The sequence below is a fragment of the Parasteatoda tepidariorum genome, chromosome 1 (assembly GCF_982258835.1).
Source record: "Parasteatoda tepidariorum strain Cologne lab strain chromosome 1, Ptep-v5.0, whole genome shotgun sequence".
Lineage (NCBI taxonomy): Eukaryota > Metazoa > Arthropoda > Arachnida > Araneae > Theridiidae > Parasteatoda > Parasteatoda tepidariorum.
Window position 1 is genome coordinate 78,181,881 of NC_141755.1, and position 26,772 is coordinate 78,208,652.

A 26,772-nucleotide genomic window follows, 5' to 3' on the forward strand; every position below is an offset into this window, starting at 1 on the left:
ATTAAAAAAATTAACTTTAAACTTATTGGTGTAATCGATATTTCATTAATTTAAACTGTATACAATTTATTTCATGTCTTGCAGACACGAAATTTGCTTTACAAACTCTATAAACCAACTTTCTCAATAAGCCAATTCTTGAATTTAAACTTCGTTAATGTTTCGTAAAGATTTTTATGTAAAAGAGAGGTAATTATTGATAACAATTGCAAATTAAGCTTAACAAATTAATTAACAAATTAAACTTTCATTTTATAAGACAGCGAGAAAAAAAGCAAGATTAAAAGATTTTTATTATCTTTAAATAATTTCAATATATATTAACATAAATAACCTTATTTTTTAAGATTCACTTAATATGAATGCAGAACTACCATAAGCAACTTCTTAAAGACTTTTGGTAGCATTAAAGGTAGCTATGTATTGAACTGCAATAAATTTCCTCTTTTACCATAAATTAACTTCAACGCTTAAGTTCGAGTAAGTTTAATTAGAATTTCTAGGGTTTGCCTGAAGCGAAGATTCCAAGAGATTTTCTAAAGATTGTTTGCTGCAGACCTCTCTTTTGTTGCAGGGGCAAGAGCAAAAGAATGACGTCACAAACTGTACATGTAAGAGGTCTCCTAGGACTAAGAGTACATTGACTAAATCTTAGTCCGTGGAAGTATTTAATTGAACTCGAAAATTTACTAGTACCTACGGGATAACTACATTTGACTTTAACTAACTAAACTAACACGGTCCTTTATTTGTTTTATTTGCATTGCATACTTGCTCAATCTCTTTCTTGAAATTAATTACAACTGTATGAAGTTTTTGTTTCACTATTGGTATCAATGTAAAGGCTTTTAGAGTTAATAAGAGCTGAATTGATACCAAATAAATATAGTTCAGTGTCACAGTAAGCACATTTTAAAACAGTCTATTAATAAAAGAATATTTTAACATTTGCTAACTAAGGAAATATTCATGAAAATATTTGAACGAGTCAATACGTTCTAGATTAATTCTATAATGTTTAGAAAAATGGATTTCATAAATTAAATAGGAAAGGTTAGTTTCATCTGCGTGATAACTAATTCAACTTTAACTAACTAACTCATTTATACTTTGCATCTCATGTTCCATATACTTTGCATTTTATGGTCATTTGCGTTTCATATTCAAGCTTGTTTTCAAATTTGTGCGTTTACAATTCCATGCTTATGACCACTCACACGCTTGATATTTCAATTCCTTTGTTTCCAACGCGGAAAAGAAAGATTTTATTTGTCAACGTTCAAGAGAATGTAAGAGGATATATATATATATTAAAAATTTCAGGATGAAATTTTTTTACAGGGGTGCATGACGAAATGATGGAACAAACTGAGCTATAAGTTCATATCAACAAATAAAGTGTACTATATTATGACTAATTATACTATAGTTCCATAATAATTTTTCCTTGTTATTGTTATTCATCAAAAAATGAGTGTAGTCGTGCTGTTACGCTTTTAAGTATAATCTATAAGAGTGTGCACGCAGAGCAAAATCAAACATTAATGGCAGTTATGAAAGACATAATATTGAAAGAAAGCGTAACAGACGTACAGTTGTACATAACTTAACTGTTGATATTGAAGAGCACGATATCACTTCCAAGATCGAAAAATGTAGTTTTTGTGCTGCTTACTACTGGGCAAAAGAAAAAAAATTCTTCTGGGAAATATACTAAAAGTTGCCATCATGTGAAAGTCGAGTCGCCAGATTTAGCGATCATTCCTGATTTGCTAAAAACAATATTTACTATGAGAGAATTCAATCGAGACAAGAAATTATCAGCATCATATTCATGAATATAATGCTGCATTTGCTTTAACATCATTTGAGGCACACGCAAAGTCAACTCCTGGAAACAGGACCACATTGTTCACACAGTCAGATTTATCATATAGTTTCTCAGTTGTGCGTGAATGATGAAAACGAAGCTGGATATGGGCAGTGTTTTGAGATGATTGAGGCTACTGACAGACGCAAGAATGGCAACAGTGGATGACTACGATCTACGACGAAACAATTGGATAATTTAATAAGGAAAATCGATCCTTTTGTGGCATCATATCATCAAATGCACAAATTAAAGCAACAGAATCCTTAAACAAACGACAATTTTATCTTTATGGAAGACTCCAATTCTGGTTTGAGACGACGAAACTTCAAAAGAAGAGGTAGAAGCAATATTTATGGCGGAAAATGGAGAACCACCCCATAATCGGGATTTTTTTGAAGGAGGTACTTGCAAAACCATCTCTAGACCGGGATAGCCTGGTCGGTAGGGCGCTGGGACCATGTCCGAGAGTTCGAACTCCGCCGGCCGAAGTGACAGAGGCGCGTTAAATCTGTCTGGTTCCAAAAGTCCTCCATGTTCCCATAACAAATCAATACCTCTGGGGGTACTGAATTGGAGATCGATCATTCTCTGATCCAGGTCAAAATTACGATCTGTGGATGAATGAATGGATGTATGAATGGGTCCGCCCTGTAAACGAGTACGACGTATGGTGTGGCAGAAGTCGAATTCTTGGCCATAGATGGCGCCACTGTAAAACAAGAAGCGCACACTCTGCCTTAAATTTGCTCGATTTTACCAAGCAGGCTTGCCCGTGTGGCAAGTGACATTAGAAACAACAACAACAAACCATTTCTTCTATGAATCATTGTACTGTTCAGCCGGTTTATCCTCGATTTGTTAGAGTGGATTATGTAGATTGTGTTTTTAGAGAAGTTCATAGTCTTTAATAATAATAGCTTTTTTCAATCATAATTAATGTTTCTTTCCTACAGGTTTTTCCATTTCATGTCATTTATTTCAATTTAACTTCCAAATAGTTAAGTCATTTGACAATTTTGACTATTTGACAAAAAAGTTCTGCAGCTTTTGCATAAACTAAAAAAGAAAAGAATTGAGCAAAGTGAATTTTGAAATTTAACTGCATTTCTAAACTAACTCTGACTTTTATTTATTTAATATAAATTAACATAGTCATTCTTGTTCTCGGTATTTATGTCCTTATTATTTCAGTATTCTTGTTTTTTTTCTCAATTGGTATTAAAATAAAGGTTTTTAGCATCATTAAACATTGAGTTGATATTAAAAAATAAAGTTTAATTATTACATTTTGCAAATTTAATAATAATTTAAAATATTCATTTCAAAATTTTCATAAATTCATTCCAATTTTTTTTAGAAATTGAAAAAACAATTTTAATACTTAAAATGATACATTTATAAAAAAGCTCAGTTCAACATTTTGAAACAATATAGTATTAAAATTCACTAAAAACACATACATGTACTAGCATTATTTACGTGTTAAACCGAAATTATTTTCTTAGACTTGATTATAGATTCAAATCGCCTTAAATATTAAAATGAACATAAAATACTTCTCGTTTTAAGAAATAAGGAATGAAGGCATTAAAATAAAAGGCGCAGATTTTCTGGTGAAATGTGTTTTAAGAGATTACAACATTAAATAGTGAAGAAAATTTAAAAGGCTCTTCTATGAAAATAACTACTAATGTATTCTTAGAAAACACATAATATGAGAGATGTTTCACCGCTGTATGAATAATTATTTTTATTTTTAAACATTCCTAAATGAATAATGATTCTGAGGAAATAATTCTGATGGAAATCTAAAATTTGTAACTAGAAGTCAAAATAGAAACACTAATTTTCTATTTTGATAAAAACAATCTTATATCTAAGTAAAAAGAGAGCTAGTGATTTTCAATTCGAATAGAAAAAATCTAATGTTAAAAAATATTTTTGTAGTCATTAATTTTGTTAAAAAAACATGAAAGAAATCTGACAATTTTTAATTCGTAAAGCAAATTCTAGGTCTTAAATAAATCCCATTTTTTGTGCAACAAGCTATAATATAACATTAATCTTGACATTATTTACTTTCGAAAAATATTCATTGTTGGCAAGAAAATCTTTTTTTAGCATTTCATTTACAAAATATAGATTTTTTTCTTGCCTTAAATACAAAGGATTGGTTAAAAAATAGATTATGTTGTCGTCGGTATTTAAAAAAAAGGGTTCATCTCTCATTTTAATCACTTTTCATTTCCAAACAAATAAGCAAGTAACTGAAAAAAATTCTTCTGACAAATTACCTTGAGTACTTTCTCTCGTGCTTTAAGAAATTAATCTACAAGTTTTTTTTCCATCTGGAAACTATTTACATATAAGAAACATCATTTTAATACAAACAATTGCCAAACAAAAAAGGAAGATAAAATGCTTTTTAAGTAAAAGTTAATTTACAATTCCTGTTTACACAGTTTTTTACATTCTAAAAAACACAGTTTTTTATACTAACAAATTAACAGGAACAAATGAGTAAGAACAAATTAATTATGTTTAGTGAACTTCGACCTTTCATTATGCTTTTGCCTTACTGGAAAGGTGCAGATTTTTTTTCTACATTTTATTTAACAAATTAATGTCAAATGCTATACATTTTTTTATGATAATAAGTAATGCGAAATCAACTGGAAAATTTTAAAAACAATATAGCCTGGAAACTCTGGAGTTTTATTTGAAAAATTTGTAAAAATGCAATGAAGAAAAACAAATTATCTCTTGCTGACTGAAAGAAAAACAATAGATGAATAAGCATAAAAACGAAATCTTTTTTTTTTTTGTCAATGTAATAAGCATAATTTTGAGTTTTATTTTAAAAATAGAAATAAGTTTTTTTCAAACTGGTTAATGCTACCGTTTATAAAGTATAAACGAAATGAAAGCTTACAATTTATTTATGAAAATTATACATTAAGTAACTAATTGATTTCAACTTTAAATGCACAATCTGCTTATCGAACTTGAGAGAATGTATTGAGATGAAAAGAAATGTGTTGAAAAATGCATGAAATCTTTGAAGAATTAATGAAAAAAGTAATTAAAAAAATTGGTCATTTTTTATTAAAAAAAATCTGTCCCTATTACCTGTTCATCGATTTTAATACACCAACATTTTTTCTTTTTTATCAAAAACGTATAAATTGCATTAATTCTCTGTAATTTTTCCGTAGTTGCTGCTTGTGAAACTGCTTCTGTTTCGGTACCTAACACTGGACGTAATAAAAGGTAAAATTATATTTTTAGCCAGTCAACTAGTCTAGCATACTATAAAATGCCATAGTTATTGCCAAAAATCCGAATCAGATGACGGAATAGTTGTATGTTTATAATGAGAGTCAGTCTTTGAGACCTATGTACCTCAGAGATACCATTAACCTATTCAAGAGAGGCGTGGTGTCTCAGAGGATAGAGCACTTGTCGGAAGCGATCCGGGTTTGAATCCCAGTTTTGGCTGGTCGCTACGAAATCCGTACCTGGCTCGTTCCGACCACGGTGAGGACGTTAAATATCCTCAGTGGTAGACGAATAGTGGGTTAGACTCCTCTTGCTAACGGGTAATTCTTGAGAGTTTTTCTTGGTTTCCCTCTCCTGGTAACGGATAGTTCCATCTTAAAGTCTTCAACAAAGACATATTTCTACCAATACTTGATCCAAAAGTTCCCTTGACTTCTGGATTGGGTTCAAAATTACAAGGCTACGGAGTTGAATATAGATAGTAGTAAACTCAGAATTTGGTCGGCAGTTCAACACCGCTTATAAAACTGTTTAACTTATTCAAGAGTTCAAAAAAATTTAAAATGTAACACTTTTATCGAAATAAATATATAGTCTAGAAGAAAATTATAGTCAAATATTTCTGTTATTTTAACGTCCCTTTTCAAGGAGGAAGTATCTAAAATAAATGAAAACTTTACATAGCCATAGATTATCAGAAAGAAGAAAAAAATTATTAGCTATAAAAGTGCCATTAATGCTAGTTCTGCGGACAATAAATTCAAGAGTCAGTCGTTAAGTTGGAAGCGTGCTATATCGGAATTACGTAGTTCAATCATTAAAACATAGATTGCCTTAGTATTTTCGGTATAAAATCACTTCACGAAGAATATTATTCTTAATAGATAATATAATTATATGCATGTTTGTGTAAAAAGCATGTTTTGACTCAGTTCAATTGAGATTTTAAGCCGTTAACTAGAAAGCGTGCTACATCAGTTATACTTAGTTGATTTTCAAAATATAGATTGATTTAATATTTTCGGTATAAAATCACTTCACGAAGAATATTCTTCTTAATAGATAATGTAATTATATGCATGCTTGTATACAAAGCGTGCTTTAACTTACTTCAACTGAAATTCTTATAACTAGATGTATTGCCTTGAATTGTTTTTTCACAAATTTTTCGTGTCCCCTCCAACAAAAACAAATATTTTTAAAAATTGAAATTCCAATATTGTGTAGTATTTCTTTATCAATTATTCTACGTTGCAATGAACATCCGAAAATTTTTCAACTAAAATTTTCATAAATTAAAAGATTATTTTCTCCTCTAGACACTTTCCTCCACTTTGGCGATAGCTATTTCATAATAAAATAAAAAGTGATTTGATCCCATTGAAAATCTAAACTGAAAGAGTTATCATAAAATTTAGTAAAGGTATAAACTGAAAATCCAAAACAACCAAAAATTCGTTGAACATAAACAGAGTCTGAAATATGTTAGAAGTTTGTAAGACAAAAAAAAAATGGGAGAGTTTTATTAAAGTAAGTATAAAAATGCTTTGTAATGTAGTATGCTGAAAGCTCTAAGCCATAAAATTATTAATAAAAGTCTTGTAAAAATTGCAAATGTAATACAACTTGTCTTTAAAACAAATAGCTTCATAAACATACCACTAAAATATTATTGTTTAATAAAAATAGTAGATGATATTCCAACGCTGCTTAAATATTTTCCATTTATAAAACAAGTTACTAGTAAACAATGTAAAATACTTCTAAATAAATACCCTTCAGCAACATTAATTTTGCAGCTTGAGGAAGACTTCAACAAAAGTTAAGAAACATATATAGTTTTTAACAAACATAGTTGAAAGAAAAGAATGTAATAATTTTTAAATCCCCAATTTAAAACTTTTGGATCAAGCTACTCAAACTTTTTGGTACTGTATTATTCAACTTCTAAAGTTGATAAATTATAGCAGATAAGCAAATTTTTTCTAAACAATAAAACTGTTTTTGATCGAGTCTTCTGTTTCATGCAGTTTCAACTTCCCAAGTTCAACTTCATTCATTATTCAATTCTCATCAACAACTCTCATCATTCATTATTCAACTCTCATCAACAAGTTCAACTTCATTATTCAATTTCACAAGTTTATAAATTATACGAGATATGCAAATTCTTTCTAAACAATAAAACAATGAAACTGTTTTTGAACGAGTCTTCTGTTTCATGTAGTTTCAACATCACAAGTTCAACTTCATTCATTATTCAACTTCACAAGTTTACAAATTATACCAGATAAGCAAATTCTTTCAAAACAATAAAACTGTTTCTGAACGAGTCGTCTGTTTCATGCAGTTTCAGCTTCCCAAGTTCAACTTCATTCATTATTCAATTCTCATCAACAATTCTTATCATTCATTATTCAACTCTCATCAACAAGTTCAACTTCATTATTCAACTTCACAAGTTCATAAATTATACGAGATATGCAAATTCTTTCTAAACAATAAAACAATGAAACTGTTTTTGAACGAGTCTTCTGTTTCATGTAGTTTCAACATCACAAGTTCAACTTCATTCATTATTCAACTTCACAAGTTTACAAATTATACCAGATAAGCAAATTCTTTCTAAACAATAAAACTGTTTTTGAACGAGTCGTCTGTTTCATGCAGTTTCAGCTTCCCAAGTTCAACTTCATTCATTATTCAATTCTCATCAACAACTCTTATCATTCATTATTCAACTCTCATCAACAAGTTCAACTTCATTATTCAACTTCACAAGTTCATAAATTATACGAGATATGCAAATTCCTTCTAAACAATAAAACAATGAAACTGTTTTTGAACGAGTCTTCTGTTTCATGTAGTTTCAACATGACAAGTTCAACTTCATTCATTATTCAACTTCACAAGTTTATAAATTATACCAGATAAGCAAATTCTTTCTAAACAATAAAACTGTTTTTGAACGAGTCGTCTGTTTCATGCAGTTTCAGCTTCCCAAGTTCAACTTCATTCATTATTCAGTTCTCATCAACAACTCTCATCAACAAGTTCAACTTCATTACTCAACTTCACAAGTTCATAAATTATACGAGATATGCAAATTCTTTCTAAACAATAAAACAATGAAACTTTGAAGAAATTAAGGAAAATATTTTTTAAAGAAGCGGTTTTGTGAAACTCATGGTATTGGAAGGTAATCATTCATAAATATTTATTTTTAAATATTTATTTTTAAATATTTGATTTTTATATATTTATTTATTTTTAAATATTTATTTTTAAATATTTGAATATTGCTTCGACTCCCGTAAATATTTCTAAGTTTGAAAGAAATTTTCAACAACTATCTTTCACGGGTAAAATTAAAAATATTATAACGGCACATTATTGCACAAGAACTAAAAATTTTTCTCTGAATCTTTCAAGCAAAAATCGTCCTTTTTAACCTAATAAACAAGCAAAAATGTTTTTTTAAGGAACTCAAAATATTTTGACAAATTAACGGCTCGCTGAAACTTCTCTCATATTTCTCGAGTTTTCTTCCATCAAGCGACATAATTAGATACATTTATAATTAATTAACATATATACTTTTTTTCGAAGGCGTTATTCACCTTCACCGCATATCGTTCGATTAATCACGTGACTTATAAAAAGTGACGTATCTCTCATTTAGGAAAAGGTTAAGATGCAGTTCTTTTTACAAGCAAGACCAAAATAAATGATGTAGTCAACTTACAATAACAAAGGATAAATAGCACGTCAACGTTAGACCTCGGGCTAAGTATTTTTAACTGCAAGTGAAAGCATGTATCTGTTCTTTTGAAGAATTAATTAACCTATTAAGGTAAACACACCCTGTTGTGGCTTGTCTAAAATACACCGTATGATCATATGTCAACGGAAACGAATATGGCTTAGTTACGGTTTTCATTTTTCCTAAAATGAAGGTTAAGTATCAGATCAAATCCGGCAACTTCATTGGTGGTCGTTTCAAAATAATGTTCTGCTTTAACCAATTAAACTTACAACTATATTATCTGGATTAAAAAGAATCGAAAATTTTTATATTTCTGAATTGCATTTATTTCAAAACAATACTCTATAAAAAATTTTTTTAGTTTAAATGACGATGTGTTGTTTAAAAAGAGTCACGTTTTTCTCAAGAATTTTAAGATTGCATGTTTAAAAAAATATGCATATTTAGTTTTGGAATTTTAGAGAGAATCTTCCTTTAATCTTTTAAGCAAACTTTCCTACTTTACGAAATTTTCTGAAAAATATTTACATTAAGCATCGATTTTAAAGAAAAAATTCTTAATAAAAATAGAGTTCCAGTTTTAAAGGAGAGCACGTTGTTTAAATTGTTCCTTTCAAATTTTTCAAGATAGTACATTTAATAAGGATAGCAAATTCATTCTTAAATTACAAGACTCGTGCTTCCTTTAAACTTTTAAGCAAACTGTCATGCATTGAATTACATTTTTTACTTTTAATGAAATAATTTGTCTAAAATACCCCGTGCAATCATATGTCAACAGAAACAAATATATCTTAGTTTTCATAAATTGAAGGTTGATTATCATATCAGATCCGTTAACTTCAGTATTGGCTTTCTTAAAATAATATCCAGTTTCAAAGGAGAACATGTTGTTTAAATTGTTCCTTTCAAACTTTTCAAGATAGTATATTTAGTAAGGATTGCAAATTCATTCTTAAATTGCAAGACTTGTGCTTCCTTTAAATTTTTAAGCAAACTGTCTTGCATTGAATTATATTTTTTACACTTAATGAAATAATTTGTCCAAAATACCCCGTGCAATCATATGTCAACAGAAACAAATATATCTTAGTTTTCATAAATTGAAGGTTGATTATCATATTAGATCCGTTAACTTCATTGTTGGCTTTCTCAAAATAATATTCTACTTTAATTATGCTAAGAACTGTATATAATCTCTACCAAAAAGGACTGAAACTTTTGGAAATTATGACTTTTTCAGACGCAACTTAAAATATTTTCATGAAACATTTAATTCAAAACAATTCCTTATAAAAATAACGTTATGTTTAAATGGCAAACGAATCGTTTAAAAAAACAGGCATGTTCAGGAATTTAAAATCGTAGACTATATAAAACGTATATTTATTCGTACATTATGTATGTAATACATATATGTATTATTATATAGAGAGTTAATCTAATACATATGAAGTATATCACCCCACTAGTTATCGAACTCCTAGTTTCACCCTACTAGGATAGTAAAACCAGGTGCTATGATAATTCTTAGAGAAAATCATTCATAAAAGATCGTTTGCAGTTCAGCTCCAATAAGTCTACAAATCTTAAGCTACCAGGTATTACTTCAAATTCCCCTAGATATCACCTCGATCGAAAGGGAATGGAAATTTTAGAACTTATAAATTTTTTAAACATAGCTCTAAATACTTTCATAAAAATATTTCAGAAGAAATCCTCAGAAAAGAAGAATGAATTGCTTAAAAAACATGTTTTTATCAGGAATTTTAAGATCGCATATTAAATAGAGCATGCCTGTTTATTTTGATATTATATTTTCCTTTAAATCTTTCAAGCGATATTTCGTATATTTAAATAGTGATTTCCCTTTTAACTTAAAACTAGTAGTCTAAAGGACCTCGTATGATTAAATATCCGCGGTTAAATATGGCTTCTAACGTTTCTTGAAATAAATGACATAATATCTAATCATCTGTATCAAAAGGAACTGAAAATTTTAGATCTTGTACCTTTTAGGTTGTAAATTAAGATATTTAAATTAAATATCTAATTAAAAACAATGGAATATAAAAAGATGGTCCTTTGTTTTGAACAACCGGTTCGATTGTTTAAAAAGAAATTTTTTTGTCCAGAATATTACGATATTTAATTAAGTAATTTTTACATATATATTTAATTTCACACCATTTTTTATGGTTTGAAATACATTTAAACATGAAGTAAATTATATGAAACAGATTTTCCGTAAGGCTGATAGACATGAAAAAAATATTTATTTTCAATACCTCAACTGATGAAATACCTCAACTGGAAAACGAAACACAGTTGTGTCGTAGTGTGTATTTTGGGGATCCAATAAATCCGTTGTTTACCAACAAAAGATTGAAACTGTCAATTTTTTTACGGATTTAGAAAAACTAATATGTTGTGAAACACGTTGCGGAGAAATCAATAACAGTTTAAACTCTTGAGATTTAATGGAGTGTGTAAGATGTATAGCGATAAATTACATCGTTAAGAAAAAAATAAAATGCGTTCGCATTATTTTTACTTTTTTAATTTTAAAATAGCTTTTATAATAGTAATAATACCAAACTAGTTAAAAAATAAACATACTTTTTCAACAATATAACTCTGAAATATCTCCTGCAAAATGTCATTCGATTAAATTTGAAAAGGGAAACCAACTTGGAAATGGCTGCATTATCAAAGGAATAGACCCGTAATAAGGAGTGAATTTGCTACAGTCTTAATAAGATGTTAAATTGAATCATGTTTTCGTTCAATTTCAACCATAATATCCTATAATGAAACTTAAGAAATACTATTACAAGGTTCAACTTGGCTATATCTTATACTATATCTTGAAATGCTGCAGCTGTTTAAATGGCACTACGCTCAAAAATTTCTATCAGTAAACAATATACTTGTAGGTTACTATAATATGATAAATTTTAACTAAGTAATATACAGGGTTATTCATAACGCCATTTATACAGGGTCATGGCCTGTAAACGCCATTTTTCTTTACTACAACTGGCTTCAGTGGTACATGTTACTGCCATCTACCGGTAACTGCTTAAATTAAAACTTGAATACTTTCGGAATAATTTCATATGTTCTTTTTTGCCATATTCGGCTTCGTCTTTTTACTATAACGTTTCGAAACCCCGGAGGGAATTATGAATAACCCTGTATATGTAAATGTATCAACAGATTTATTCAATGCTCTCTAAATCTAGATTATTCAGCGAAATATTTATATGAGCGCAATTTTTTGTTACTTTATTCTTATATAAAATTTCAAAGGAATGGGCAATTTTGAAACATTCAAAGGACAATTGATTCGCTAAAAGTGTAATTAAATATATTTATTATCTTTCATTTTTGTCAATGTTTTAAATAATAATCTCGAATGACAAAAAAGACAACCTCACTCATTCATACAAGAAATACTTTTACATAAATACAATTTTTTAACTCTTATATTAAAAATTCCATTTTTCAGGAACAATACGACCGAGCAATACGACTTTAAAATGATGTAAAAGTGTGTATACTTGACAATTCAGGATTTTCGACCATTTTTAAGTAAAAAAACGAAAGAATAATAAATGAATACTAAAAAAGAAATTATTTTTATTAAAGGAATTGTCGTTGGTTAAAAGAATTTTATAGTTGTGAGCAAAGATTTTTCAATTCGCTTAAAAAGCTTTTACAATGTGGAGAAATAAACAAAAAATAAAATAAATATTAAGGGGTTCAAACTTTGAACTTCTCTCCCTGCCAAACTAATGGGACCATGTGTATCAAATTTCGGCTACCCCCTATATTTTAAACTTCATGAATGCAAATGCGTCGAAAAAAGGTATCTTTATTCAGAGAACGTGTTTTTTTGTATCTAATTGCGCAACTTAAAACATTGTTTATACAAATTAATCAGTATATATGAGGTCAACCCCTTAATTCATTAAGATTGAGTCCTAGTACATGAAGATTTGATCATTAGATTAAAAGTTATTCAGGGTGTTTATTTTATGCGCAATGTGCATAATGTCTTTATGACCATTCACTTGTTAATGACATGAAAATCACTCCAAACTTTTACAGAGCTTGGCCTGTCTGAATATGCCTTTCTTGGCTGCCGTGGCTTTTCCAGTATCGTTTTCACATTAATTTTAATTTATCATTTCAGTTGGCTTCCTTGCGTTTTCTTTTTCAAATAATTATCAAATCCATTTGGGAGTATTCTGGGAGAATGGATGCCTGTTTTTGAGCACTCGAAATTTGTCTTTTGACATTATAATTCTTGAAGTAAATAAAGTTTTTACATTAACAAAGTTTATATACTTCACTTATATATATATAGTAGTAAATATCAGTTACATAAAGAGCTTGCAGTAATATGGAATTATTCAAATTAACTTACTAAAAACACGCTTAATTTCGCCTTGACAATAAATGTGATCTTTACTTTTTGCACAGACTCTAAAAAAAATTGGTTCAGTGTTGTACTTTAAATAAGTGTATCTTGAACCATAGTATGGTGTAAACTTAATGCAAACAATAGTTTCTGCAAACTTGCACCGTATTTTGGTTCAAAGATCCAATTCAAAGCAGAATATAAAGTGTTGAATTAAACCATGTTCACCACCAAGTTCAACCATTGAATTGTGCAATCAAGTATAAGACAAATTATAAGAAGGCATAACTTATCGCTAATTAAGGCTGCAGCAAATTTACCAATACAACACGTTGCAAAATTTCAGAATTCACGGTCTGCAGAAGAGAAAAAAAATCTTGTTCGAAAATAAACATTAAAATTATAATCACGCATCTACAAACACAAAGCCTTATCTCACATTGGTGAAAGTGAATTAAATTCATTGTGTCTGCAAAAAAACAACAACAAAAACCTATATTGCGGGCGTGTGCTTTCAGGCAACCATAATTAATTTCAGTTGAGATGAAAAATGTTCACTTTCACATTTAATTCTTAAGTACAACGTTTCGTTTTAAGATAAGAATTTAATTGAACCAGGAGTTAAGGTGAAAGAGGTTAAAAGGCGTTGCTATATCATTATAAGGCTATATCTAAAGTTGTGGAACAATTAAATGCATTTAACTCCGAAGCGTTGCTTAATTCAAGCTATCAAATATGAATTTTTGCTTAGTATAATATTTATCAACGCAATAAAACAAATGTAGATTGAGTATATTTTGTGATGCAGAAGAGTATAACTAAACAACGTTAACAAAGCGCGCATGTTTGGATGTCTGCCTTTTGTACCTTTATTTGTGTTTCACTCGCACTTTATTTATGCGTTGCCACAAATAAAGCGTATGGTACACCATACGCTAAGTAAAGTATACCATATATTTTTTGAATAATCTATTGTAAATTGACATTTATGGGATTTATTCTAAATTGTTTCAATTGCTTTTCTTTATTTTTTCTTACTTAAACTGTTTTTGAAGCTTCCTAAATGTCTCTTTATCTTCCATTATTTGTGTTTTATTCATATGTAGCACAAAGTATAGATCTTTATTTCGATACTGTGGAGTAAATTAGCTTTTCCGGGACTTATTTTGCATTGCTTCAATTCCCTTTACTTTATTTTATCACATTGCATTAGTTTTTGTAACTTAAGACTTAAATTTTCCATAAGCTTCGCTTTTTTTTCCTGGTTGTTTAGCTTCATTTAAAAAAGTGTTAATACTTTGGAAACCGACTACCACGAATTAAACAAAACTGCAAAGAAGTAGTGAATGAGACAAACCTGCAAAATGAGCAGATTAACGAGCAAGACTTGAAGGGAATTGCATGAAAATGCTTTGATCACAACTCAATCGCAGTTAGACTTTATTCTCAAACGAAGAATAAGGGTTAAAAACTGTTTATGCTCATGAAAGCTAACCCTGAGGGGGAAAAATGAATTTAAAGTTTATAGATTGTTCTGGAGCAAGCATACGATTAAAATCGTAAAAAAAAAATATGCTTGGATATCACACGCATTTATTTACATTTCCGAAATGTTTTCAAAACAGACTTTGCAAATTTTGAAGTTAAAAAAAAATAATATTTAAAAATCGGGATGAGCAAGAACCCTTTTTTTCCTCAAAAGTTCTCTTTATTCAATACTTCCTCAGTAGAGCTCAAATCGTCTTCTTCACTATGCTTTTCTTTGCTCCCCGCGTCCCACGCGTGCCCCGGAATTATTTTTTTTTCAGCATGACCCATATTTAAGGAGTAATAACTCTGGGGGAGAATCAATTTTTCATTTTATTGAGTTGTCAAAACAGTAGCCCTCTAAATGCGAAAGAAGGTCGACATTTTTGTGAAAAATAGACATAAACTGTTCTTCCACATCTGTCTTTAGTTGTCCTAATCGTGATTCTGACTATTAGATGATGTAGTTATTAATGCATTGTCATTCTAGTGTCATACTTGTGACTAAATTGGGATTCAACAAAGAAAATACAATAGAGAAACGGAAGTTCAGAACAATATTTCTCTTCGTTGGTGCATGTTATTAAAAATTATACTTTTAAAAAAGTTGGAGAGCGTTGAACAATTACCTGGCACGAATTTAAAACAAATTAAAGGATACGGAAATTTATACCTTATAGCTGTGCTAATTATCACGTTCTAATTAATGCCACGATTCCCCGTGAATTGGAAGAGACCTTAATAAGCTGACATGTGAAGCCGTATTACAGTTCCAATCAGTACCACGAATTTATATTTCAATACAGCCTAAACTTACAACCATTAATAGGCAGTAAGTAAAACCGTATAGCAGTATTTGTAAATAATTTAAGGCAGCCTAAATGTGCAGAAACCTTCAAAAGGTGGCAGATTAAACAATATAACAATCAGGGGCGGTGATGGCCTACCCTGCTTTCACCGACCACGGTGCTGACGTAAAATAGCCTCAGTGGTAGACACATCATGGGCTGGAGTCCCCTTGCGTCTTGCTAACGGTTGGAGGTTTTTGTGGTTTTCCTTTCCATTTGAAGCAAATGCTGGTTAGTTCCATCAAAAAACCTAACCTCCACGGTGGCAAATTTCTCCCAATATTTGATCCAGGAGACCTCTTCTTCTGAATTGGGTTCAAAATTACAAGGCTACGGAGTTGAACATTAGTAGTCGGAAACACAAAGTTAGATCAGCTGTTCAACGACAGTTGTAAAATAAATTATAACAGTTCAAATTGATGCAACGTGCTAATTAATAACCGCGATAGCTGCAACCTTAAAAAGGTGGCAGATTAAATCATATTAGAGTTCAAATTGATGCAACGTCCTAATTAATACCACGATAGCTGCAACCTTAGAAAGGTGGCAGATTAAATCATATTAGAGTTCAAATGGATGCAACTTGATAATTAATAACCGCGATAATGACTGCAATCTTAATGTCCATACCCTAAAACAGAATTTAAATAAACATGCGTCCGTTTTTTATCGAAGGAATTCTAAGGTTCCATTTACTTTTTCGTTATAACATTGTATTTCTCAACTTTGAAATAAGCTTAGATTACAAATCCTAAGACCTCTCGAACTCTTGCATCAGGGTGACCCGTGGTGAAGATCTCATCCCAAATTATCCCTCCAAATACGTGCACGACGCCCCGTTTCACCCAAGCTGCCTTCATTTTTTTTTTCTCTCCATCATCCAGTTTTGCGATTTTTCGACCCATCCCAAAACTGGGAGTTCAACAAGTCCGTCTTCTGGGCGTACAGAAACGAAACAATGCATTTCCGGCCCCCTTTTTAAATCTCAACTCTGTGAGAGATTCACACTTTCTCTCTCTCGCGTCTTTCTATCCGCCTTTCTTTTTTTTTTGCCCGAATTGGTGACACCCAACAAAAAGTTGAGGATATGTTGTAGGAAGCCCATGAGAAAAAGAGGCGGAGAACGCCAATTAGGTCTGTGACCCATCCTCATAAACGAGTAAATGACTTTCGACATTGCACGTTTGGAAAAAAGATCTCTCAAAGACCGTTATGTTAATTTTATCTGCCATGATTACATTAATAATTGCTTGTACTTAAGAAAAGATAAATTTTATACAGTTTTGCTATGAACAATAGCCGTTTTGTTTCATCATAGAAAAAGAAGACATTGGAGAACTTTTTTTTTAAATTTTCTGCTGCATGAATTTTTTTTTTTTTAACAAATCTTGGATAATTTTGCATGACTGATTGCAAATCTGAAAGTGAGATTCTCTCACCAAACTGCAGATGTTTTTTTAAAATGACATTTGTTAGTCTATTTTCATTAAAATATACAAGCTTAAAAACGTGGTATATTACAGAGGGTACCGTGAATTGTGCAACAAACTTCTAGGGGAGTTAAGACAAGCCATTTGGATTAAAATTGCATAAGAATCTATGCACGTGAACGTTGTCATACGTCACTAGGGGTGCTTCTTTATTATGAGCCATTTCTTCTTGCTATTCTGAACAAGTCGAAATATGGAAAGCGTCTCGACATTTCCGGGAAAGGTTTCGTAAAACATTTTAATCATGGTGATGTGTCCTAACTCACCTAAAAGTTAGTCGCAACACTTACGCGACCCCGTGTTATATATAACGTTTTCAAACTTGTACATTTCAATGACAATACACTAAAAATGCCCACAGCTTTAGGAGCAAAACTAATTTAACATATAAAATCCGCACAACCGAATTAAATCAGATCAAGTATTTGTATAAAAGGCAACTAAAAATTTGTTCTACCGTGTAATCAATTGAATTATATTTACTAATCATTAAAAAATACTCAAAGGAGTTTCATTTTATCAAATAGAAATAGCAAAAAAAAGTACTCAATGAAGATAATCAATCGATTCTTATATTATCACCATGCATGAGACAAAATGTTGATTCCCATATAATTTCTAATGGTTTAGATATTTATCCCATTGTTTTATGAATGAGTTGTAGAAACCACTTTAATAACCCATCAGGGCGAATATTTGAGGATTATTTGAGTTAAAGATTAGCAGAGGATTATTCGATGAAATTATTGCACCCGCATGTTGCATGACGACTCAAATTTAAGAAAAGAACTAAGATTTTAAATTTAATTAAGATTAAAGAAAAGATCTTTCAAAGATCCAACCATCAAAGACAAACTCCCAGTTTTATCTAACATGTCGTACATATTTAAGTAAAGACGTAGCTATTTCAATTTTTCTTTTATCAATAGCAGGATTACTTTCTTATCAGAAAAAGAAATTAAGGAATTTAAATTCCATCACCATTCATTGAATGGCTGTTTCATAGAATGAATACACATCATTTAAGAACTTATGACCACAGTGTTATACTTAATTTTAAACAAGAATTCAAGAAACTATCTCAGCCACCGAACCAGACAAGTATACTTTCATGGTGAATTGTTTGAGAGAAATTATTACACACAGGTGCTGCTGGAAGATTAATATTTGTTAAAGAAAAATATCTAAAACCTTCATGGTAATTTTAGCTATCACTAATTATTATGCGCTAGTTTTAGTTCAAGCTATTCTGTTCAGTTACGGTCAATAGCTTTTTTTATGTTATCACCATAGATAAAATACTGTACTAATTCTATATTTTTAATAATAGCATGTTAAATCACACAGCAAAGATGTCATTTTCAATTTTATAAATATAAATTAAAAATGCAGTACTAAAGCGCAAATGAGGAATTAGAAAGTATATTCAAAAATTTTATAAAACTGAAATTATTGAAACAAGCTCTACTATTTACTTAGATTAGTTTTGCGTAAAGTGATGTTTATAAGACAAATTATAGAGGCACAAATTAAAATAATTAGTTATATAGTTAAATAAGAAAAAATAATTATATTTTTGCGTATTGCTGTTGTGTGTGGGGAAGTTTTGTAAAAGTACACGCATTTTTTGGCTTTAATGTTATTAAAAAACAATTTAATATGTTTGTTAAATTTCATCTAAAACCTTTTGTTACTTAAAAATTTTATTTGAAATTTTCAACTCTAGAGAAAACGGAGAAGTTCCCAAAATACCAAATATACAATGTAATTAAATTACTAAGATAGAATTCGGTATCAGAATTTATTTAGTCGTTTTAAGTTTCATTTTTATTACCCCTGATCAAATTAAAGAGTTCCACAATTGTTAAATTGAATTTTTCTAAAAGATCCTCAAAAACAAGATTGGTGAAAGAAGAAGGTTAAGGTTCTAAGAGAATAAGTTTAAGGTTTGATTAATTTATTTAGGAGAGAGAATACATTTATCACAATACATTTAACTCCCCAAGAAAGAAATGAGGAAATAACTTTATTCCCAAAAGGGATTTCATTGTAAGTTTAAAATATTCAATATTTCAAAATCCTGAAACTTTATTTCTTACGCATAAATACAATACATCTTCTACTGAAAATAAACTATCGAGAGTATTTTAAAAATAAAAATATAAAAGTAAGAAATGTTTTTTTTATTTTTCCTTTTTTCTTTTTTAGACAAAATAATATCATTGTTTCTTTATTTTATACAAAATTTAAGCAATGAAAAATAGCGTTGATGCATACCAATGACTGAATTGTTTTTAATGTAAAAAGACAATTTAAATTCTATTGTTTTTAATCTGCAGAATACGAAGTGCTTTTAAAAATAACTTATATTTCTAAAAATGCTTTTGTGTCTGCCGTGCAAGGGCTATGGCCCAGCAACTGTTTGCCTGATTCGGTTTAACTCTTTTAAATTCGAAACATAGTTTATTTTTGAGAGAAGTTTATTTGAAAACCTTCTTTTAACCTGGATAAAGCCTAATTTTCTACAATGAATTCATTCCCTCATTTATTTGTAATATGAAATGAGCGTATTTAAGTTAACTAACAAAGACATGCTAATCACAGAAGTTACGAATTTGTATGAACACGATTAGCTCATTACAAGAATCGTAATTTAATTTAAAAGTTACATGAAATATCTGCAATTATGTAGTGACTTTTCAGTGTAAGTTTATGCAATAAATTAGAAGCAAATAAAATTTCACAAATTTACAAAAACATGTTTACGTGTTTTTAACTACTGCTAGGAACGTAGTTTAATATGTTGACGCAAAAAACTGTGTTCGTTGCTTATTTTTGATAATTTTTTGTAGCAAATTATAAAAGAGTAAAATGTCAATAAATTTTTCTATCCTTCTCTATCTCTAACGAGCTATATATTTAAAAAATTAGGGAAAGTTTAAATATTTAAATAAAAATTTATCTATTATTTATTTCCCCTTTAAAGATGTTACCCATCTTTAAAGGGGAAATAAATAATAGATAAATTTTTATTTAAATATTTAAACTTTCCCTAATTTTTTAAATTAGGGAAGGTAAATAAAGCTTAATAAAGGTAAATAAAGGTAAATAAAGCTTTTTTTGATAATGATCATAAATGGAGCAGACGCCAAAATTAAATTTTAAATCCTTTTTGCATTTGGATACTAAACTACTTAGAATATCTTCAATTCTCTAAAACTAATGACTTTACACAAGTACAAGAAATCAAAATTTTACGAGTAAAAACTTGGTAACAGTAATTCTAACTGAAAATTCTGATTGGTTTTCTTCCTTGACAATTTGAGTGAATCAGATTGAACCGAGAGTTTAACACCCTTCTTTTAAACGTTCAATTTCTATTTGAAATGATATTCAGCGTCTTCTTAAATGATTAGATAGTAGCAAGGACCATATTTGGTATATAATCAACATAAAAATAGGATTGGATATGGTGACCACATTCAAGATATGTGAAATTATTTGTGTTATTGTGTGTATTATTTGCGTTATTATTGTGTATGTAAACTGATTTTTTTCCAAAGTTATATTGTTCTGTACAAATTTTTATAAAATTTTCATTTTTAAAGTTCTTTTTTTATGCGAAACTTTAAACTAAACCATAACTAAAGCAAAATTTATTTTTTTCCTCTTTTTACATATTACAAAAAATAAAATTAAAAATCTTAAAACGGATCGGAATGAATTTATGGATTATATAATGTTTGAATACCGTTTCATTAATATTCGACTCATTTGTAACAAAATTAAATTCCTTAAGCTACTTAAGTTAAAATGTATTCTCCAGTGAACCATAAAATTTGCTTAATTTAATCTCAAAAAAGAACAGAACATTATTTAATTTAAATCTGTTTTCGGATTGAATACTATAAACTTAACCACGGTATTTGTGAGTATGCCTTTCAATTATGTAAAACGAATGTCTCACACAACAGAAAGATATCAAGAATAAAAAACTTGTTATTCTGCTAGCTAGTTTTCTCCTTTGATATCTCTTTACGAAAAACTTTAATTAAATCAGATACCAGAGATTTCCCCATGAAGTTCAAATTTTTATCTAGAAATATTTATCAAATAAGTTCTTTTTTAATGCGAAATTTTAAACCTAAACAAAACTTTATTCTTTCCCTATTATTTCTATAAATTATTAAAATAAAAATCAAAAAACCTAAACTGGTAGTATATAATATAAAAATACAGTTCCATTCATATTCCTCGCATTTGTATCAAAAGTAAATCATTTAAGCTACTTAAATTAAGTTAGAATCTATTCTCAAATGGCTATAAAATTCCCTTAATTTAATCACATAAAAGAAAATCGGAACTTTATTCAATTTCAAACCTCTTTTTGGACTGAATACTTATCACGATATTTGTATTAAACTTATCACGATATTTGTAAGTACGTTTTTCAATTCGGTGAAACAACTGTAATCAATCAGGACCAAAAATCTTGTAAATGTGGTAGCTAGTTTTTTTTTTTTTTTTGTTGACATTTTGATTGAATCAGATTGTGCAGAGATTTTAAGTCTTCTTTAAAATGTCCAATGTCTGTTTTAAATGATGCACGTGCTTGGATAAATACCAGAGTTAGCCAAGATCACATTTAAGAAATAACCAACTATAAAATATGATCAGATTTGATAAACGCATTCAAGATATGTCATGTTTTTCGTTAAGATTTTCTTCAAGTTAAAATGTTACGCGCAAATTTCTATCCAGCAATATTTGCCAAATAAGTTCTTTTTTAAGCAAAATTTTAAACCAAAACATAACTAAAGCAAAATTTATTCTTTTCCTCACATTTCCAAAAATTATAACAAATTGAATTACAAACCCTAAACTGGGATGTATAATACTTGGATAACACTTAATTAATATTCCACTCATTTGTATCAAAATTAAATTATTTAAGCTACTTAAATTAGGTTACAATAAACCGTAAAATTCTCTTCATTTAATTTAATCACAAAAAGGAAAGTCGGAGTCTTATTTAATTTCAAATCTTTTTTTACATTGAATACTAAACTTACCGTGGTATTTGCTAGTATGTTTTTCAATTCTGTAAAACGAATGACTTACACAACAGAAAGCAATCAGGAATATAAAAAAAAACTTGTAATTCTGGTAGCTAGTTTTCTCCTTTGAAATCTCATTAGAAGAAACTTTGATTAAATCCGATTATACAGAGATTTTAACGCCCTTCCCCTATGAAGTTCAGTGTCCGTTTGAAATGATATTTTTTTGCTGCCGACTTAAATAATTGCACAGTAGCAAAGACCACGTTCAAGATAGGAAATGATTAATTAGTCGACATGATTTGGGTTTTTATCAAATGAATTACATTATTATTCATGGGTTAATTTTTCATCCGTTGCTGTCATAGACTTGAACAAACACAGCAATTAAATGATTAAAAAATAATTTTATTAATTTTATGACGGAATATATTTGCATGGAAGGCCAATACGTCAATGTGAATTTTGCTTCGTACAGGAAATAGAACGATTAAAAAATCACATTGCATTTCTAAAATCATTAAAAAATTAAAGGAATATTTTTTACATTATTGCACGTTTTTGGCTTGTGATAAAATTAACCAAATGGGTCATGAGGGCTCGGGGAATGGAGTGTTCGCCCTCCGATGAGGGGGCCCGGATTCGAATCCCAGCGATGGCTAGTCGATACGAATCCGCATCCGGCTTGCACCGACCACATTGCTGAAGTGAAACATCCTCAGTGATAGACGGATCATGGGTTAGAATTCCTTTGCCGTCAGGCTAACCGTGGGAGGTTTTCGTAGTCTTCCTCTCTATGTAACGCAAATGCGGGTTAGTTCCATCAAAAAGTCCTCAACGCAGGCAAATTTCTCCCATTACTTGATCCAGGAGTTACCTTGTCTTCTGGATTGGGTTCAAAACTACAAGGTACAGAGTTGAACATTAGTAGTCTTAAACCCCCAAAAATTGGGTCGGCTGTTCAACGACGGTAATTAAATAAAATAAAACTTGATCAAAAAGACTTTACTTAATATTATATTCCAAAATATATCTATAATTAATTTAAACGACAATTTTAATTTTTTATGATAAATTTATGACAAAATTTAAATTGGTATTCCGTCTATATTGGTATTCCGTAATAAATTGGTATCATTTAGGTTTTTTTAAGGCAGCTTCACTAGATTCCTGACTAAATTTTCAACTAGATACACTCATCGAATGATTAATTTTCTTTCTTATTCAATCCGATCACATTTGCAATTATTATAGTTTAAACTACGTCGTTCTCTCGATACCGTGTTAATAAAATTTAAGTATCATTTAACAAAACAAATTAAAACCAGCGTCTTGAAAATTTTACAGTTGGAATGATTATTTATTTTTGTAATAAATTCTATTTGAATGAAATTGAAGTAAATTATCTTGAACGCATCCTTTTCAAAAATTCAATTTGTGTTTTTGATGCTTATTTTAGGTTGCTTTGAGGTGTTTAGTGTGAGTTGCGGTTTATTTGAATATAACTTCAAAAACTACCTTATTAAAAAAACTTCCCATGGCTTATAATAAGAATGTATGAAGTTTTATTCACTCTTTAGGTTGTTTTGAGATTGATAGAAATCTACTTAACAGCAATCAGCTTATAAAGGTTACTTATGAGGTGTACAGTTTATTTTCTCTACACTTAAAGCAAATAAGTATATTTGAGGTATAAATACTTTCTCCCAATTTCAACTAAATGTATGGCTGAGCTATATATACGGTTGAATTTATGCGATGCATTATTTTTGGGGCAAAATAAACCTCAATTTCTACATCAGGTGTATTTGTCAACCTCAAAATATCCTCAAAAACACCTTATTTTTTAAGGGTATGATTAAAGTTGCCTTTTTAAATAGAAAGAAATGATTTAAAACGAACCCTCTCCGTGTAACAAGAACAAGAAAACAAACTACGATGTTAAGGTGGAATTTCATCACATAAAACTTCATTGCTTTGAAACCAAGTTAATTATTGCTCAATGAGAATTTATAACCATCCACTTATGACCATCGGTGGTGAAAATTGAAAAATTTTTATTATCATTTTCCGCTAAGTTGCCTCACTACACATAAACAGCGAATTTAAAAAAAAATAATAATAACTCTTTAACCAAAAAAGACATGTTACTTTCCCAGAAAAGCTTCATTAAAAGATCAATTGGGTCTCTATACTTTCAAGTTTCTTTTTCTTTATCTTAGACAAAAATACAAGGTTGCGGTACTTTATATAAGAGCATAAATTTTCAATCTGGGGATTATAATCATTATAATATGGGGGTTATCATTATCATAATCTGGGGGTCATGACCCCTAGAGAGGCCACGGAAATGAAAGCAACATACGTATAGATAAATTAATTAGTAAAACAAAAGAAGTTTAAAACAGAGATACATATTTTTGCATCTATTAAATTCTACATACATATTCTATTAAAAATTGCACATGCGCTACATGAATTGACTCACTCTACTTTGTCACCGGTATTACAAGAAAAATATTCTCAAAAAAATATTTAACGTGGGGTTATATTTTTGATACCTTAAATCATAATATCGTGCAAATTTCTTGGTAACTTAGAGATATATTAAATTAAAAAAGTTAAATTTATTACGAGTCGTGGTGGGTCAGGGGATAGAGCGCTCATTTTACATTGAGAATTCTTCAATTCAAATTCTAGGGATGATTGGTGGACACGAAATCTGCTCCCAGCTCGCACCATCTGCAGAGTTGACGTAAAATATTCTAAATGGTAGTTGGAACAGGGGTAGGATCCTCTTGTTATTGAGCTAATCGTGGGTGTCGAGCTAAAGTTTTCATAGTTTTCTTCTCCACGTAACTCAAATGTGGATTAGACTGCTAGTAGGAACTTTGATTCCAACAATGAAATTGTACCCCACCACAAAATTTGAAAGCTACAAATCATTTTTGGTCACCCTCTTTTGCATGGTGGATGCTACATGATGGAGGCTCTGATATTGTGAGGACCACCCATAGGATCAGAGGAGGAGATAAGAGTTGATAGATTTATGAAGAATTAAAATGCAGAAAGTTTTGTGTTTCAATTTGTTCTTGTGAAATATAACATTGTTCCATTGTTGTGGAATCTAACATTGTTTGTTCCATTGTTGTGGAATATAACATTTCCATTGTTGGAGAATATAACATTGTTTGTTCCATTGTCTTGGAATATAACTTCGTTTGTTCCATTGTTGTGGAATCTGACATTGTTTGCTCCATTGTTGTGGAATCTGACATTGTTTGTTCCATTGTTGTGGAATCTAACATTGCTTGTTCCATTGTTGTGGAATATAACATTTCCATTGTTGGGGAATATAACATTGTTTGTTCCATTGTCTTGGAATATAACTTTGTTTGTTCCATTGTTGTGGAATATAACATTGTTTGTTCCATTGTTGTGAAATCTAACATTGTTTGTTCCATTGTTGTGGAATCTAACATTGTTTGTTCCATTGTCTTGGAATATAACATTGTTTGTTCCATTGTTGTGGAATCTAACATTGTTTGTTCCATTGTTGTGGAATCTAATATTGTTTGTTCCATTGTTGTGGAATCTGACATTGTTTGTGCCATTGTTGTGGAATCGAACATTTCTCGTTCCATTGTTGTGGAATATAACATTTTCATTGTTGGGGAATATAACATTGTTTGTTCTATTGTCTTGGAATATAACTTTGTTTGTTCCATTGTTGTGGAATATAACATTGATTTGTTTTTGTGGGGTATCTATTTCATTGAGGAATGAAAAACTTGTGTGCGCGCAGCCAAGAGAATAATCTTAGTTTATTTCTATGTTTGATACAGAAATTGTATGATATTTGATTTATAATGGCACCTTAAGTCGCAGTTAATTTGAAAAATGTTACAATTTAGAACAACTCGAAATTTTTAACAGTAAGAAGAGGCAAAAACTCAATATTTTTTTTTCTTTCCGATATTTTTTCTTCAGTTTTATAATGTAATAGAGAGCTACTAAGCCGATTTTCGCTTTGAATCCATCCTTAATTGAAATTAATTGCTCAATTAGTATGATTGAAAGACTAATAATACTTTTTTAATCTGAAAAGATGATCAAATATAATCCGAATTTATAAGTTGGGTTGTTTTTTCTTCTTGAAAGAGATTAGTCTGGTGCTTTACACAATTAATTTAAAATCCGAACTCATTGGCCCTCACTCACAGATTACGTGAAAGAAATAAGAAGGAAAAATAGCCAAGTTATACTCAAAGAAAATATAAATTTTGTGTTTATTTTATGGCCCTGTTTTCTGATTTAACAAGATTCTAGAGTAACTCTTATTGCTGATTGGTTGATAAGCCTTTCGCTCTCAACTACTTTCCTCCCCCCCCCCTACGCAAGCACTCGAGTCAGTTTTATGAATGAAAACTTTAGGTGTGCCGAAATGAGGTTAAAACGTTCTACTTTTTAAATTTTGCGTAGGATTTTCTTTCTCAATCAAATCAC

At 29.8% G+C, this 26,772-nt stretch overlaps 1 protein-coding gene across 2 annotated transcripts in view; it reads right to left on the reverse strand.

The window, feature by feature from the left end:
* The window catches only part of LOC107457328 (uncharacterized), a 73,479-nt gene that overhangs the window by 26,034 nt on the left and 20,673 nt on the right, over positions 1–26,772 (reverse strand). The gene's annotated exons all lie outside the window — the stretch shown is intronic.